Consider the following 18630-nt stretch of genomic DNA (forward strand, 5'->3'; position numbering starts at 1 on the left):
CTTGCAGCTGGCCAAACTGTGCAACAGTCTTCTCCCTCCTTCCCAAAGAAGGCAGACATCAAAGTTGCAGAGCTAATGCAACCCTACAGAACAGAGCTTCGTGTAGCATGTTTCTTATTACTCTTGTGGTCTGCAACCAAAAGTTGCCGGTTTGAGTTCATATATTGATCTACTGACATAACTTTTTTTTCTATTCATTGCAAAAGAAAGTTGTAATTGAATAGATGCAAGGCAGTCCTCAGTAAGTCACCGCCAAAATACTATGCAAAATGACTATTTTGACTGTACCAGACAAAGCTCTCCTCAGATGGAATGGATCCATTCATTAGCATAATGCAGGGCCAGATGATTCCAATCAATAACAGAAAGTCCAGCTGGAGGCCAGTTAGTAGAGTTGAAATCCAGGATCAGGACTGAGGTCAATATTATTTAAGATTTTCATGAGGGGGGTGGACAAAGGGAAGAGTGCAGCCTCAGCAGGTTCACAGATAGCACAGGACAGGGAGTAGTGCCTGAAACATCACAGGCACGGGGTTGTGTTGCCATTCAAAGGGACATGGAAAGGGTGAAGAATTGGGATGAAAGGAATTTAATAAAGTTCAACAAGCGGAAACATCCTGTGGAGTAGACTTTGCCCCTTTTGGAGCATCTGCTTCCCTGATGGGGCACTGCCTGGCACTCTTGTAACATCACCTGTGACAGTCTGTGACCCTGATGTTTTTCAGCAGTGCCTGTTCCCTCACAGTTTGTCCAGGACTGCTGTGGACACACACACAAGACATGCAGGCTCCTGCGGGATGTTCAGCTTGTTCTATCAGCTTTGGCAAAGGGGACAGCAGCAGCTCTGTGCAATTTCAGCCCCTTCCAGTGCCTCTCTTTCCTCTGTCCAGCTGCACAGTGCCATGGGTTCCATAGGAGACTGTCCTGGGACTGTGAATGCAAGAGTACCAGGCACACTGGTAGCAGGGAAGATTCTCAGCACGTTCTTCTTTCTTCCCTGACCACATCTTCCAGGTACCCTGTGGTAGCCTGGTGGTGTCTGGGGGATGGTGTGGGGGCTTGGAATTTTGGAGGGAGCAGCTCATCTCCCAGGGCCCTCTGGCAGCTTGCCAGAGCCTGCCACATGCAACTCACACACCTCAGCCTGAGCGCTGGGGAGGTGTGGAGGAGATTAAGGCTTTCCTCTTGCTCTCCATCCCTCCCATCTCTCCCTGCGCTCCAAGGGGATGCAGAGAGAGGGGCACAGCCTGGTCCAGCCCCACATCTCTCTGCCCTGCCCCAGGGCTGTGGCTGCTTCCTAGCCTTCAAGAGGCTCTTCTTTTGCCTCTCTTCTCCCAAAGCCTTCTGATGCTTCCCAGACTTTTCCACTCTTGCACAAGGTAAGCTGTGTCACTTTACATGTCTCTCTTGGCAGGACATGGCATCAGGCACTGAGGAAGCCATGCGGGAGAACAACTCTGCTGCAAGGGACAGTAGCATGGGCCAGGCACTGCAGGCAAGGTTGGCGTCAGTCTCTTGCCATGTGTTATGTGATGAGAGGAAATGGCCTCAAGCAGTACTGGGGAGGTTTAGAGTGGACACCAGAAAAAATTTTTTGCTGAAGGGGTTATCAAGCATTGGAACAGGCTGCCCAGGGAAGTGGTTAAGTCACCATCCTGAAGGTATTTAAAAGACCTACAGACATGGTGCTTAGGGATACGGTCTCATATTGGATTTGGCAATGTTAGGTTTTACAGTTGGACTTGATGATCTTAAGATCTTTTACAACCTAGATGCTTCTGTGACTCTTTGATTCTATTACTCTGAAAGTCATTACAACTATGGAGATTTTTCATGCTGTAGTTCCTGTTTCCTTCATTCCTGCTTGCTTGTTTCCCACAGACAAACTTATGTTACTATGTCATTCTTTTTTACTCCACTCTGCACCACACCTACTGCTGGTTAGGAAATGAACATACTTCACCCCACATCTGGCAAACTGGCCCTTGAAGGCAGGCTTCAGGTATTCAGTATCACTTTCAGGAAGGGTGGAAGAGAAGAGATTTGCTGCTAGGTTTATAGGAATGAAAGAACTTGGGTGGATGAACAATTGACACTGGCTCTTCAACACCACTGCACAATGTACTTGGAAAAAATGACAAAATAATCCCAGTGTGTCTCATCCCAAGAGTGGTATTGCACTGGCGTACCTGTTCAAAGCACCTTAGTAACACTGTAGTGAACAAATGTCAAAATGAAAAATACCGTCACACTCTTTATCTATAGAAATTTATTTTCATGGAAGTATTTAATGAAAGTTCCTTTTTGCCATACCTTTATTTTCAGAATTAAAAAAATGTTAGAACTTTCATATCTTAAAAAGATAAAGAACTTTAGACTGAAAATAAGATCTACCAAAATAAAAGTGTGTTTGTTGACGGGGAACAGAGGGAGTGGGCAGGGCTAGAGGAGGTAAACTCACCTTCCCTGGCTACAAAAATCCTGATGGCTACCAAAAGTTAAATTCACTCTGACTTTGATGTGTTTCAGATCAGGCTACTCCTCAGGCTATTTTTTAATCTCAGATTAATCTCAGCACTTACTATACTCTCTTCAAGATGATTTGTTCAGACACAAATTCCTAAAACAGAGAGGAAAAAAAAATCCGCTGGTTGCAATTTAGATGAAATGCCAGTAAAGGCATTGATGAGGGACGCCCTTTTAAATCTTCAGAATGTAAAATAGAGAAGTTCAACGCTCAAATAAATAAGAAGGCCTGCTATAAAAAGTTTCTAAAATATAGAGAATATTTCTCAGTTATGGAAAGAACCACAGCAGGATTCTTATGGTATCATAGATTTCACAAGTGATTTATTCATTACTGTTTCAGACAACAAAGGCCTGATTTACTTTTGCAAAACAGGTTAATGTTGATAGATTTCAGGCAAGCTGTGAAGAATATTCAGTGTTTAGCAATGGTAGGAAATGTTTGGACTGATGTAGTGTTCCCTGGGATGCAAGGAGCCAAATAAACACACAAAACTTGAGAGAATGGTTAAAAATTTCCTATCAATTTTGAAAGAATGCGTGAATTTGAGACGGATGCTCTCTTTGGTTGGACTTTCAAAATCTTGCCTTCCTTCCAGGAGTACAATACCCTTCTAGGGCCAGTAACACAGCAGAAGAAAATATATTTGGATTCTCAGTTTTCTCCTCTTCTAAATTCCTCCAGGTGACAAATAGTGCTGAGTTTTTCAAGTGAGTAGAGCTACAAATGTGTGACTGTAAGACGGAGATTAGGAGCCTGAAGGGTTGAATGTAGAGCTTTACCCTTAAGGGGGCTGAAGGAAGTGCGGCCAGTTACCCAGGAGATGTGTTTGAGCATAAAAACAAAAGAGTGTCTGAAGTTCAGTTCTCCCTTTGGCCGTTAAATTTGATTTTTAAGGAAGCTACAAATTCATGCAAATATCAAGTTTATCCTACATGAAAGAAAATGTATTATGCAAATACACAGGAAAATTAGGTACCCACTTCCTCTCAGGTAGCTTCCTCATCAATGTTGAAACGGTGGGTACTCCAGACATAGCACAAAAGTTCAGTATCTCACACATTCCCTGCATAAAGGGAAGCAGAACATTCTCTCAAAGCAGAAGAGCAAAACTCAGGAAAACCCACTTGGAAAGTGTAAGGAAAAAACTGCTACCCTGAGCTTACTTCTATTTCATCTTTTATTTTTAGATGAGGATAAAGAGAGAATAACTGTTTTGTTGAAAGGTTTGCATGGCAAACAGTATAATATTATTTACCTATTGATCTCCACTTTAATATATCTATAAGAAAATTATAAATAGGAGTATGAATCTTTCTAAAAAAGACCAAACAGAAATGTGGAAGGAGACTTAGGGACTTCTGATGGATCAGTTTACTCATCCATAAGCAAAATGACTGAAGCGTGACAGAAGATCAAAAGCCATGTAGTGGTGAAACAGTGTTACAAATAACTTCCTCATTTGAACAGAGTTATTTTTTTATGTTTCCTTGTTTTTCAAAGTAGTATTCTGTGAGGAATTATGAAGGTAAAGTTTAGAGCAAGTATCTTTTGCATGCATAAGGATGCATAAGGCTCACTAGACAGTGCAGAATGATGAAAATACGTGTCCTGAAACAATCTCTTCTAGGACAGGGTGATATTTTAAGCACCAGCATAACTTCAACAGTTCCCTAGTCACACACAGAAAAACATCAGTAATAAGAGAACATTGCGAATTTCCTTTTTTTCTAAAGTTCTTATTTAATTGGGATTCCTGGAATCAAGATGTATGCCTCTGAGAAAAACACTACAAGTTTTTGTTCTAAGATTCTTCTCTACATTTTCAACTTATGTAACACACTTGAAAGCTGAAAGGAATTCAGCATGCATGGAATTAGAAATAAACATTGAATGGTGACTTCATGCACTATATTAAATATTTTGGTTCTTTCAGGATTTAAGTAGAATCTTAATGGTATACTCAAAACTAATGTAAACTCTGACATAAAGTATTAAAAATCCACTGCTATTGCCTCACTGTTAAAGAGTTTACATTTTATAGTATTTTAACAAATAAAATGGATTTAAATTATTGTTCTATTCTCATTTTTTCACCTTTAAAATCACTTTCCACTGTGTATAGGCAGCTGAATTGTGGCCTTAATTTGATTCATCAGATTACTTTTAAACGTCTTCTTTACCTTTCTGCATAAACATGAAAATTTAATCTCTATCCAGATCTTAGGAGAGGACTTTTTATGAGAGAATTACGCAGGAATAAAGGAAGAATACAGTAAATAGCAATTATGGAAGGAAATTAAGCAGAATATAATTTTCTCAAGTAATTCAAACTAATTGGAGTTTGATCAGGACACTAGAGTGAATTTTCTGACCTACTGAAGAAATCTGAAATCCTATGTAATTCAGCTTGTAACACTGGTGATTTTTGCAACTTGTGTAGACATTTCCAAACAATGCCCCACCCATCACACTGAAGGGGACGTGGCGTAGTACTGTCTAGAAGGGAAAACTGACATACATGGGATCACCAACTTATTTCTTTAAGTCTGCTGACCTTCTTCAGGGAAGTGCCCTTGCTGGGTGCTGATTTTTAGGGCAGTGTGTCTCAGTCTGCACCTACGGTGTCTCTAACCAGCTTACAGCCTGCAGCAACATTCCCACCACTCGTGCTTGGGCCTCCTTTTCCATGTGTTTTCTCCAACTTCTCCATGAGAAGTTTTTCTCGTACAATCAAACACTCCTCTCTGAAATCTGCATCCTTTTACTGATGATATAAGCTCTGCTGCACTGTTTTTTACCTTACTTCAGACCCTAAAAATATGTCTTCTTTTATCTCCAAAGGCTTTTCTGTGGCTCCATGTGTGCTCCTGGCCAACGCTGTCAGATACACAGAGGATGTGTTATTTTTTTAGCAAATTTCACTTTTATTCTTTCTTCAACACTGGCCTCTTTCCTTAGCACTTTTATCAGACATACCAGTCTTGGGTGTCAAGTTCCATAGACACTTGGGTGTCTAGTTTCAGAAGTATTTTCTTTCTTTGAGATATTTCTGATTTATTGCAATGCTTTAAGGACAAACACAGTGTTTCTGGTAGGGTTTTTAAACACTAAGATGTATTCTTTATCCGAATTGTAGATTCATTAAAGTCTGTCTGGGAAAAAATGGGGAATGTGGTATCTTTGGGCCTAGAAGGCTTTTCTGCTGGGGAGTTCACAAACTGGGTTTAATAACACCATCAGTTATCACCAGACCATTGGGATTGTCCAGTCTGTGGGAGGTTCCTGTTAGTGGCCTCGTTAGCACCTTTCTCAGCTCAAGAGAAAATGGTGTTTGCCCTTGTTCGTGTAAATTTTGGCCACATCAGAACAAAACAAAAAAAAAAGCCAGCTAGACAGGTGGCATTGCTATTTCACCTACTTGGTTTGGGGAAAACACCGTTTATCTCCCCCCCGTGTCAAAGAGTCATTCATAAGAGGAATTGAAAAAAAAAATATCATGAACACAACTAAAATTATCATTAGCTTAAAACCCCTGTGATTTTAGAAATATTTTCCCTTGGATTTACTTTCTGGAGTAATTTTAATCTATACTGAGGACAGATAGATAGATATTTTCTACTCAACTGAAGCATGCCAGAAATGCCCTCATTTACTCTAAATTGCATCTGACATTCTGATATCATCAGACTACTCCAGGCACTCTAGCTATTGAAATATTTCCTGAGGAAATACTACTTGACTTGTCAACACAATTACTGCCCTATTATAAGGCAAACAGATGCTTAGAAAAAGCACCGTAACATTCGTGTTCTATTCGGGGGTTTTCTACATAAACTTCTGTACTGATCTCATGGAGGAGCATTAATCACTGAAAACCATTCTCCACTGATGCTAGGAATCTATTGTCTCTCTCACAGAACCTCTCTTTTAGGACTCTCATGTCTTTGGTAATCTTTCTGTGTGTCATAATTTTCCTCTAATAAGGTTTTTCGTCTTTGATCTTTTGAAAAGCTCAGTATGCTGTTGAAAAACTGGGGGGGGGGGAAAGCCAGGTGTTTATGGATTGCAGTAATTCCTTCCCTAGAAGTATGAACCCTATGATTTTCACACGTATTAAAACCACCACGAAAACAAAACAACAAACCAAACAAAAATCCGAAAAAATCTACTTTTTTTTTTTCCTTTAGAAAAAGAAAACCCAAAACCATTTATACAAAAATATCAATACTTCCTTCTACATCCCCATCATGGCCTGTTAGTTTTTCCCTTGCCTCTGTTTCAACTCTTACAACTGTCACAGATACAAACATTGGCTAAAGATGCCTCTTGTCAAAGCAAGCATTTCAGCCTACAAACAGGTGGCATCATCTCTATGGAAACCTGCTCCCTTTTGGACAAAGTACTCGACTGTGATCAGTCCCTATAAAACCACCATGTAAGCAATGGAACCATTAGGGATGAGCTGGAATCTGAAGGAAAACATTCAAGATATTGCAGGCAGACACTTCTCTAGTCTCTCATTTTCCTGCTGTGACAAGATGTGAACAAACTTCTTTGGGCACAGACAGACCTCCACCAACACCAGCTGTGGCTCTGTAGTGACCAAAAGAGAGTGCAGGGATAACTGTTTCTTCCCAATGTTGGCCAAAAAAATTATATATATATATATATATATATATATATATTTCCTTTGTGGCTTTGTTTCAAACTTATTTCCTTTCCAGAATTATGGTAAAAAGTAAAACTCTTTTACGTGCCACAGAGGCTACTTTGGCTGCACATAGGGAGCTGTGAAATGAACTTATAAAGCCAGTGAACACATGTGAAGAGAAAAACAAACAAACAACCAACAAAAAAACCAGCTTACTTGAAAGGAGGTTCACTAAAAAGGGATAGAACTGTCTACCCAATGGTCTGGATATTTTCAGGTTCACAGTTGCAGTGACATTAAATATGACAGCACTGCATGTTTACAGGTGGAATAATATATTTTCGTTTTTACAGGGTCATCTATGACAAAACTGTTATGGACAGGATAGCACAGTAAAACCAAGACACATCTAACTATCACTAAATTTTGCCCTGCCACAAATTACTCCAAAATCGTCTTTCAAGGTTCACTGCTTTCAGTTGCTTTTCACAACTCACAAAAAAGTTGCCAGACAAAGGAGATCTACCAGAATGTTACACCAACAACATTGCTGAATCAAAATACTTTTTCCAGGAAGGCAAAACCTGGAATATCTGCCCCATTTCCAAACACGCACACAAAAAACGGAAAAGTGCAGCCCCAAGCAGAGAGCTGGTGATACTGTGAATTTTTATTACCATGAGAACTGAGAAAGACTGGCTTCATTAAGAAGGATCAGGCTCTAAGTGTGGATGGATGTACAATCCATACATTTCTTTTGCAATCCTTGTGACATTTTTAGCAAAATCATTGGTAAACAAGGTATCCCTGAGAAATAAAGCATCATCAGTTCTAGAAGGAAGTTGCTACATGAAACAAAAGGTGAAAGAAAAGCTCCATCCAAAAAACCCACCAAAATCACAGCAGAAATTCAACATTATTACAGCAGTCTCTAAGTTTGATAGCCATCACAGGACTAAAGCAAAATGCCATGTGTGTCATTCAAAATTCAGGATAAACACCACTCGGGTTTTGCTAGTGGGCAGACCTAAAAGATAGGTTTAATTTTATGCTCCAGTGTCTTCATTTAATTTTTTTTTTAAACTAGTTTTTTAATTGTTGCAGGTTGACATTTCCAAAGCTATTATAAGGGTATGAGCTTCACTTCTTTGTGCAGTTCTGCCTGTCTCCACTTGGTTCCTAGTCAGGAGCTACAGATGTAGGCAATGGTCTCAGTTGCTCAGCCATGAATATTAGCCATGGCTTATTATTAAGCAAACAACACAACTATATTTCATTCATTTGTCTGAGATCACTAAAGCCTTTGCTGAAGAGATGCCTCAGTGGACTGGGCTCACTGTGAGTCAGAGAGGCAAAATTAGGCAGGTTCCTCTTTCAATTATTTTGTGACCTGAAACAGTCTTCATTGTCCTGCTTTATACATAAAGCAGAGAAATGGCAAGAACAAAAATAACTTGCTTTTCATACTCTTAGAATAGGAAAGTTTCTACAAAACCAATCGAGCCTTCCCAGCACCCCTCTCTAGTCTATGAAAACCTTGCTGTGTTACATTATTCTTTGAAAAATTCCTGCTAGAAGCCTTTAGCCAGGTTAATTTTCTGCTATAGAGGCACCGTAAGCACAAATAGCTCATCTCCTGCTGTCAATTACATTCAGAAAGAATTCACACCCCCAGAGTTATGGAAGAATGGGCAAGTAATTTTATTTTTTGAAAGGAAGACGCGATGTTAGCTCACACAGCCTGACTGCCAATATTAAGGACCATTTTTTTTAAATCTATGTAATAATTAGAATTATAGAACCATAGAATGTCTTGAGTTGGAAGGGACCTTAAAAATCATCTAGTTCCAACCCCCCTGCCATGGGTAGGGATACCTCCCACTAGATCAGGTTGTTCAATGTCCCATCCAGCCTGGCCTTGTACACTTCCAGGGACGGGGCATCCACAACCTCTCTGGGCAACCTATTGCAGTGCCTCATCACCCTCACAGTAAAGAATTTTTAATTTAACAACTTTTTAATTAGGAGACAGATCAAAGGAATGCTTCTCTCCAAAAATAGTATCCTCCAGCAAGGGCACCAGCTCTTCCTGACTAGCTTTTGTGAGGACACACACATCAAAAAAGACAGACTGCATAGCAAGAAAAGACCCCTCACACCAACTAGTGCATCAGTCAATCAGCCATCCAGAAAAGACCAAGTCTGCATCTCTCCCCATACCAACCTTTATCCTCAGAAGAAGCAGCACAGATAAAACTTACTTCTTATTGGTATAAAGAGTGGATCAAACAGCCTCTTAGTGTGCAGGAACCCATTTTAGCCAGCAAATAACCAACTTGGATTAACTCCAACCTAACCCCATCCCTCATGTAAAACATAGAATGGTCCAGAAATGCTAGACAGAGAGAGAGAGAGGCACAAGCCTTCTTGTCTCCTCCCCTCCCAGAGAGTCAGCCCATTTGCAACACCTGGACCAATTAAACACCCTCGACAAGGCCTGTTTATCACTCTGGGCAGGGAGAGGATGCACCTGGCCTGGGTGTGTTCTGGGCCAATAGGCAGTATTTCCCTATCTCTTGCATGTCAAACTGCCAGGCTGGAAAAAAATAGCTCATGGTCAGGCTTCTTTTCTCATAGTGTGCTGTGCTCTGCACAGCATCAGCGGTTACGTTGGTAAGTGGTCCATTGGTGACTGTAGCTATGGACAGCTGCTACATCAGGACGAGCAAAAGCTGCCTTCATTTGATGAAACGTGTCCCTCGAGAGTCGGAGTCAAATGGATTTCACACTTAGTGACATCATTCCCTCAACACACCACTGCTTCCAAGTGAACACAGCTCTGCACCCTTGGCAGAAAGCGTGTTCCAGTAGTTTTGAGTTCACTCGTGCCCTAGTGGATTTTTTTTTCCCTGTACTTCTGTGCATGGAAATACTTGCAGGTCAGATCTTTGATGCATCCACTGGATGAAGATTGTCACACAGTTGTCACTCAAGGCAGCATGAGATTCCTTACCAACTGCACATGATAACATGAGGGCAGAATGGTTACTCAAAGCCTCCCTAGATGACCACTTCAGTTCTGGGGTGTCCTGCTGCGTGCATGACCAGAACTATTCAGAGTAGTGCTCTAACTCTTGATAATTATTTTCAATAAATGATCATTCTCAGAGAGTTGCAAGATGCTCCACTCGTTCAAATACCATTGTCAGATTTGCAGAAATAATCCTTATTTAAACATCCTGCTTACTTTACTAAATTTTGAGCAAAACACTGTGGAATTCATATGTGTTCTTTGTAATACAGCAGTAAAATCTAACACTTTATGTCAAAGATGATCATATTAACGTTGCTTCCTTTACTTAACATTCCCCATATTTCAGATACCGAGCAACTTGATCTAGTGGAAGGTGTCCCTGTCCATGGCAGGGTGGTTGAAACTAGGTGATCTTTAAGGTCCCTTTCAAACCAAACCTTTCTGTAATTCTATTATTCTATGATATTGAAGATTTTCACCTTGATAAAATTTAGTTTAATTTTTCTTTTATTTTCCTAGAATGAACTTCTTGATTCAAGTTATCAGATTTGGTCTGAGTTTCCCAGAGTAGGAACTTATCCATAAGCAACTGCTTAGTACACTTCAGTGTACTAAGTGCACAACAGCTTCCTTTTCTATAGTCTTTCAAAAAAAACAAAGGATGAAAAGATTTTTTTTTCAGTTTAAGTTTATCTCTAATGTACTTTACAAAAATTTAAGGGGGGGGGGGGGAAGACTATAGCTGATTTCTAACCTCAGGTTTTGAACCTAGACTAATAAATTAACTTTTCAGGCAACTCTAAAAAAAAAATAAATTAAGAAATCTAGTTTGTAAGAAATATGTAGACATTGTTTTAAACTGAGTCAATTTTGATATCGACACCGGAATTTTTTAGAGCAGAATGACCCACTCTGTGTACAGCAGCAGCACAATTTTAGATCTAGCATCCCATGGATGCTCTCAGTCAGAGTGGCTTTAGCTAAAAGACAGTACCTTGGCTTCTTTATGATCTAGACGCTGTGGTCTTGAAAGTTTTGTGGGTTTCTCCTCTTTGGTTTGTTTGTTCTTCTTCTTTTTTTTTTTTTTTCCCCTCACCTACTTCATTATTCACCCAATGAGAGAGGAAAAAGTAAGAGGAAGACTATCCAAGAGGTTGTGGCTGATGTACTTAATGGTGATTCCTTACTCATTTTACTGAATCTGTTGTTTAAGACAAGGAGTTAGGATGTTAAGATATTTAAGTGACTGTATCTGTTTTCTTGATACATATCCTACCTTAACACTTCCTGAATGTGTTTTCTCTAGTTATCCCCAGTTACAATTGTGTTTCCCACCAATTTCAACTTCATCCCTGACCTAGGCATTGCCTCAGGGTTTTACATGTCTGGACCTACATACTACAGTGCCTAAAGCCCTGCTTCTTTACCAAAGCTTTTAGCACCTCACATCTTACCTCTGCTCAGTGTCAGTGCTGAAAGATTCCTTCTGCTGCCTCTTTACATTTTGAAAAGAAGAATAGTTGTTGGAAATACCGCCAGACATTTTGTCCATTCAGGACACCTGGCAATCCATACCTGTTTGGAGGAATGCCATCCCAAAGCAAACTAGGACAAAGCTGGAGGAATGACAGGGTAGTCCTAGCTGGTCAACCAGTACAATGGAACCTCAGTTTGTTGCACACTGAGTGATAGTGAAACTGGACAAACTACTTTTATCATACTCCTGTACCCTGGTATTTAGATTCTAATACATGTTAATTTTCCTTTAGTTGCTCTGGTACCTGTTCTAAACAGAAGGCTCATGGCACTCCGCTTATCATAGAATCATAGTGTGGCTTGGATTGGAGGGGACCTTAAAGATCATTTAGATCTGTGGACAGGGACACCTTTCACTAGACTGGTTTGCCCAGAGATTCATCCAGCCTGGCCTGGAACACTTCCAGGAATGGGGCATCCACAACTTCTTTGGGTAACCTGTTCCAGTGCCTTACCATCCTCACAGCAAAGAATTTCTTCCTAATACCCAAATCTAAACCTACTCCCTTTCAGTTTTAAGCCATTGCACCTTGTCCTGTCCCTTTGCCTTTATAAAATGTCTCTCTCCCTTTTTCATGTAGGTTGCCTTCAGGTACTGGAAGGCAGCATTTAGGTCATTGTGAAGTCTTCTCTTTTCCAGGCTGAACAAAAACAATTCTCTCAGCCTCTCCTCGCAGGAGAGGTGCTCCATCCCTTTAATCAACCCACTGGCCCCCTTCTGGACTCACTCAAACAGGTCTAAGTCTTTCCTGTGCTGAGCACCCCTGAGCTGGATGCAGTGTTCCTGCCGGGGTGTCCCAGAGCAGAGGATCAGAATTCCCTCCCTCGCCCCACTGGCCACGTTGCTTTGGATGCAGCCCAGGACACAACTGGCTTTCTGGGCTGTGAGTGCACATTGCTGGGTCATGTCCAGCCTCTCACCCACCAGCACCCCCAGGTCCCTCTCAGCAGGGCTGCTCTCAATCCCTTTATCTCCTAGTCTGTGCTGATACCAGGGTTTGCCCTGACCCAGCTGCAGCACCTTGTACTGAATCTTGTTGAGCCTCATGAAATTCCCGTGGACCCACTTCCGAGTTTGTCCAGGTCCCCCTGGATGGCATCCCATCCTTCAGGGTGTAAGTTGAGTTGAGTGTCAACTCAACTGCATGACTCAGCTTGGTGTCCTCTGCAAATTTGCTGAGGGTGCACTCAATCTCTTCATATATGTCATTAATGAAGATATTAAATAACACTGGTCCAAATATGGATATACTGAAGTTTCTTTAGAACATTAGGATCCTCATAAGTCTAAAAAATATTTTTACCTCTTCTTTCATTTTTAGAAGAGCTGCTTTTAAAGGAGTGGCCACTTAATAATCATTGTATGTGAAGGTACAGGAAGTTACAATCTAATTTTAACTTTGGAACGTAAAGAAAAACTACTAAATTGTATTTTATTTCTTCGAGGCAGCTGATATTTTTGTGTCAAACACAATGTATATTTATCAACTTTCCTTTCCTACAGCAAATCCTGGAATTTTTTGTTTTTGGTGCAGGAGCATATAGGCTCCTTCACACTTCTTGCACTTACAATGGTGACGTTTTCCCATCATCCCAACATGCAAGGCAGAAGTCAGTGGCAAAAGGTTTTCTTCTGCCTACACACTACCCTGTGTCACAAAATTAAAAGCTAGACAATATTAACAATGTAACCTTGCTGCTGGAACCTTAAATGAAAGGAGAAAAATGCAAATACAAACCAAGAACTTTGTGATCAATTTTTTTTTTCACTATGGCTCACATAAATATCTATAACTGTATATTGTACTATGCTCTACCACATAAAAGAATAGGGAAGGATGTTGCAAAGCCCAAGGCTTCTTTTTCTCGCAAGAGTGGTCAAAATGCTTAAATCCAACTGCAGAAATTAATAATGCTTGTTGGTAAAAGTGGTGCAGATATTAAGAATGTTTTCCTGTAAAAACGTTTCCAGAAGTGCCAGCTGAGACAAAGTGATCTGCTTTCTCCTCCTCCCCCAAGATTTTCTTCTTTCATCAAATGCAAACAAAACTACTGTTAAAGTGGATTATAAAATTGTTTCTCTACAATAAAATACATTTTTATTTTTAATTAAATTAAACATTAAGAACCTGAATGCGTAAATCCTTGCAAGGTGAGAAATTTTTATTCTTATGACTGAACCTTACTACTGACACTCACAAACACCTTCAAGTGTCTCTTCAGCCATTTAACAGATTCCTTGAATGGTACGAGTACTCCTGTCCCATCTGAGCAACTCACTTAAGCACGTTTGTGCATTTAAGTAAAAAAGAAGTAGTTTTAAACAGCTCATTGGAATGATTTTTCTGTGAGTATTACTCACATTTAAAGGTAAGTCTTGTATTCCTTGTAATTATGATATAAACCTAGACAAGTTCCCCTTTTCAGCTGTGCTATTCTGGAGCTAAACACATGCAACTGAAAGCAGATTCTGCCACAATCTGTACACAACAAATCTTGAGGCTCTTATCCCAAAGTCTATAAAACTGGGAAAAGGATGACACTACCTAGAATCTTCAGTGAATTCAGATGCAAATCTCTTATAGTCACAGTATTCAAAACAGCAGCAACAACAGACTCATTGTTTTCTGCTAAATACTGTATATTGAAAAAGGATTAAAAAGGAAAAAAAAAACCTCAAAAAACTTATGATTCTGAACACAACATACATTTCAGAAGTGATTTCTCCCAATTCCAGTGCCTCTGGCATAACAGATACCAAAGAAAGGATAGGAGACTAATGAAATGATTCTTTTTTTTTTTTTGTCATTGATATCTTTAAAGGTGCTTAAGACCAGTTTATAATTTCACCATCAGTCTTCCAATCTGTTATTTTGTGCTCAACATAAACTTCTAGCTACTTCTGAAAATAAATTTCAGTTTTTGTCTTCCTGTGACTGTGGATCTAATTCTTCTCTTTTATCATAATTGCAACACTGTGCAAAATGGAAAGCTGCACAGTTCACCTTTGCTTTGACAAAATGTTAATATTTTTTAACAGAAGTAAAACCAGAACATGTCAACTCTATTTCTCTTGATATTTCACAGTTATCTCAAGTGAATGTGAAACTTTTAATTATATACTTTTATCTATTTCAGCCATTTTTAAGCATCACAGCTGATTTCAAACCTTTTAGTTCAAATATACATATATATAACTATAATCTTTCTCCTCCACAGGATAACTGTCACAATATAAACAGCATTCAAACTTCCTTATTTGTCTATTGCTCAATGCTGAACTGAAAGATGAAGAAAAAAAAAAGAAGTCACAGTTCCTCTAAGTGGACTGCCTTAATTTACCCTACACTTCTACTGTTTATGGCCTCCAAGCCTGCAAAATTACACATGCTGATAGTAGTTCTATACTGGATGCTTTTTCCCATGGATGATTCTGTGGATTTAACCCAAGAGCTCAGGAGATCTAAGATTCTGTGGACAAAAAAGAGCATGAAAGAAACCTAACAGAAAAGAACATTAAAAAATTTAGAAGATATTAATGCCCTTAAGAAGAATAATTTCGTTTTAAAACTGTTTTCAGTAATTGCTTTATCATGTAACCTGATCAGACTGGGAGTCCACTTGACACTCTTCTACTGGATTGTTTCACTTAACAAAAGTATTGTTTATCTTTGTCCGAAATAACATCACTCGAAACTCATCTGAACAACTACAATATAAAGTTTTATGTAATACAGTGCTAACAAAGATAACTGAATAATGCTGGCAGAACACATAACACAAAGAGAAATTACTTCCAGAATCAACTACTTTTAGCACTTCTAGTAAAACATTAACTACAGTTGTTTTCTGGGAAACAGAATAGGGAAGTTTCATAAGAAAAAACTCCGCATTTTTAAAGACATTTTGTCAGGCAACAAAGCTTTGACAGGTTATACACCATTTAGACACAAGCCCTATTTTTGTGTACACTTGTCTTTGTTTAAAACCTGCCGCCACAATAACGTACCGAGACACAGCAAAACCAATTTATTTTTATTTTTTTTTTATTATTTTTTTTTCGCCTAAATTTTAGATTTAAATTTCTGGCGGCGTTTATTTTCCCGAACCATTGGAAGCACAGGAAGGCTTCGGGCTGGTGGTGGTGCGTTTTCCAGCCGCCCGCTCCCTTCCCCGGCACGGATGCCCCCGCTCCCGCGTCCCAGAGCGCTTCCTTCTCCATCCCTCCCTCCTCCCGCCCGCTGCTGAGCGCTCCGGCTCCCGTTTGTGCCCGTTTCCCGACACCCCGAACCCCGCGGGATGCGGCACCAGCGCCGCCCGCTCCCCCCGGCCCGGCCCGGCCCATCCCGGCGCGGCTCCGGGGGCCGGAGCAGGGCAGGGCGGTGTGGCCGGGCCAGCCGGCTCTCCGTGCCGGCGGCCGGGCAGCTACTCACCGCTGCCCGCGGGTCGCTCGGCCCCGCTCCGCCGCCTCCTCCCTCGGCCGGCAGGGATGCAGCGCTGGGCAGGGCGGCTCTGCCGTGCCGAGCCTTGGAGGGAGCGCGGACGGACCCTCTCTCCGCGCCGCCGGATCCGCCGCTTCCTCGTTTTTTTGCAGCCGCGGCCACTTCCTCAGCGGGGTGTGGACGAGCGCTGCCTCCTCCTTCGCACCCCCCGGACCCCTCTTTCGGGCGGCGGCCCCGCCGAGAGGGAGCCCGGGCACGGGCGGCTGCAGCCCCGGACCCGTCGGCGTCGCTTCTCCCGGGGGTGAAGGAGCCGTCGGTCCCCTCCGGACCCGCGGCACGGGCTCTTCGGGACCCCGTGACGGGAGTGCCCTCGGCGCCCTGTGACGGAGCTGTCCTCGGGACCCCGCCGTGTCTCCCTGGTACCCTGCGGTGTGGGTTCCTGCCCTGCCGGCATCTGGCCTTGGAAGATGGACATGCCGTTGCTCAGCACCACGCTGGGAGTCGAGGATCGAAGTGTGTGAGATGCGGGCTTCTCAGAAGGGAGAAGCGAGTGGGTGCATGTTGGTGCACACACTGACTGGGAATTGGCAAATTCTGGAATACTGAAGTTCTGTGTCTTTCGGTACTTTGGTGAGAAAAAGATTTTTAGAGGGTTTCCTTCTGGAGCAACACAGGGGCCTACCATAGCACAGTATCCTCCCTCCTGTTATATTTCACACAAAAAAACATGCCATATTTCGATCAACTCCAGGTGTGGAGACTCCAGTGTGCCCAGACAGAGTTGAAGGAAAGTCCCTCTTCAAGGCTTCCTCAGCACCCTGTGTGACAGGGAATTAATTTCTGTGGCAGATGAGACCACACAGCCTAAAGGGGCCATTATCCTTTGCCAGGGACTGCCCAAGGACAGATTGATCCTGATGTGGCTCATACAGGACTGATGAGTGGCACGATGGGCCTTGGCTGAGGCCTGAGTGGGCAGGTCTCCTTCAGCTGTGACTGTGATGCATGACATGGCACGGTGTCCCGTGATGGGCAGTGCTTGCAGGAGGAAAAGTCCACTTCCTTCTTCCCCATAATAAATTGGTGTAAGCGCTGATGTGGGATACAGGCGTTATTTTCTATGTGAAAACACTGGCTCTCTTTCCTTATTGCAAAGTGGACCATACACCCACTTTATGGCTAATAGAGCTCCCAAAGTACAAATCTCTCATATTTCATACAAGTTAGAAAGGTCTCTGGTTTTGATCCATTTCAATGAGACTTTTGGTAATTACTGTAGTGGCAGTGTAGTTCTTATTGGCACTGTCTCCACATCAGAAAAAAAAAATAATAACTTAGAAAACCTAATTGTCAGACCTGTTTTGATGGCACTGTTCTTCTCCTATCAACATCCAAATGTGAACAGAGCATAATCTGCAGGAAATAGCTTTTGGAAAGTCATTATTGAACTATGATCTGGTTTTTAAGGGGAAGTCTCAAATTGGTGGAAAAAAATCATCAATACTGCATAGCTTTAAGTTATGCATAAGCAATTCTACTGGACCTGGCTGGGAAGGAATTAACTTTCATCACAGGAGCCAATATGGTGCTATGTCTTTGCTTTGGCTAAAACAGTAACAAACAAATAATTTGTCTATTAGTTTGATAGCAAACTAACAATTTGTCTATTTCTGTACACTGCTTCACAACGTTGATGTTTTCTCAATTTTTCAATCTGCCCCTGTCCCCAGAGGTGCACAAGAAGTTGGGAGGGACAGAGTTTGAACATTTGCCTGCAAATGACCAAAGGGATAGCCCCTATCATGCTTGACAGTCAAAACTGGGGAAAGATGAAGGATGGAAAAATGTGGGCTTCTTCCAAGGTGGCCACAATGACTTTCTGGTCATCACTGTGCTTTTGGGAGGCGGTGAGTGACCAACTCTGCATCATTTGGTTTGGTTGTGATTTTTGGTTGGGTTTTTGTTTGTTTGTTTGTTTGTTTGGTGCGTTTTTTTGTTTCTTTTGTTTTTTCCCCCTTCACCTATTAAATTCTTTATCTTGACACATGACTCTTCTTGCTTTTGATCTTCCTATTCTATACTCGGTCCTACAGGGCAGAGAGAACTGAGCTGTGTGGGTTCTTGACTGCTGACCTGGGTCAGCTTATAACAGCAGGAGAGGGGAATACCAGTAAGGGAAGTAAACAGCTTTTAGGCTGTCCACAGTTTACTTTTTCTTTCGTTTCGCATGAGATTTGATACCAATGTCTGAGTTCTGCTATACTGATTTTTGGTAAGGCTCTCACAACAATGAATTATGCTATTTAATGTGTTGCATGTAATGTTACATATTAGCATATCTTAAGATATATATTATCATTCCAAAGCTTTCCTGTGATTTGTGACCAACTCTATATAAGGCCTGTAATCGGTGAAGTAAAATAACTCCTTTTTTTTC

General features: G+C 41.4%; 1 protein-coding gene across 2 annotated transcripts in view; it reads right to left on the reverse strand.

The window, feature by feature from the left end:
- SYK (spleen associated tyrosine kinase) overlaps nucleotides 1–16289 on the reverse strand; it is a 49529-nt gene extending 33240 nt beyond the window's left edge. Inside the window, exon 1 of one of the 2 annotated variants that reach the window (XM_064643101.1) lies at nucleotides 16185–16289. The gene's annotated coding sequence lies outside the window, so the exon portion shown is untranslated. The remainder of the gene's footprint in view (nucleotides 1–16184) is intronic. The other variant, XM_064643102.1, reaches the window with a different exon arrangement.
- Between the last annotated feature and the right edge of the window lie 2341 nt (nucleotides 16290–18630).

Source organism: Pseudopipra pipra, chromosome Z (genome assembly GCF_036250125.1).
Source record: "Pseudopipra pipra isolate bDixPip1 chromosome Z, bDixPip1.hap1, whole genome shotgun sequence".
Classification (NCBI taxonomy): domain Eukaryota; kingdom Metazoa; phylum Chordata; class Aves; order Passeriformes; family Pipridae; genus Pseudopipra; species Pseudopipra pipra.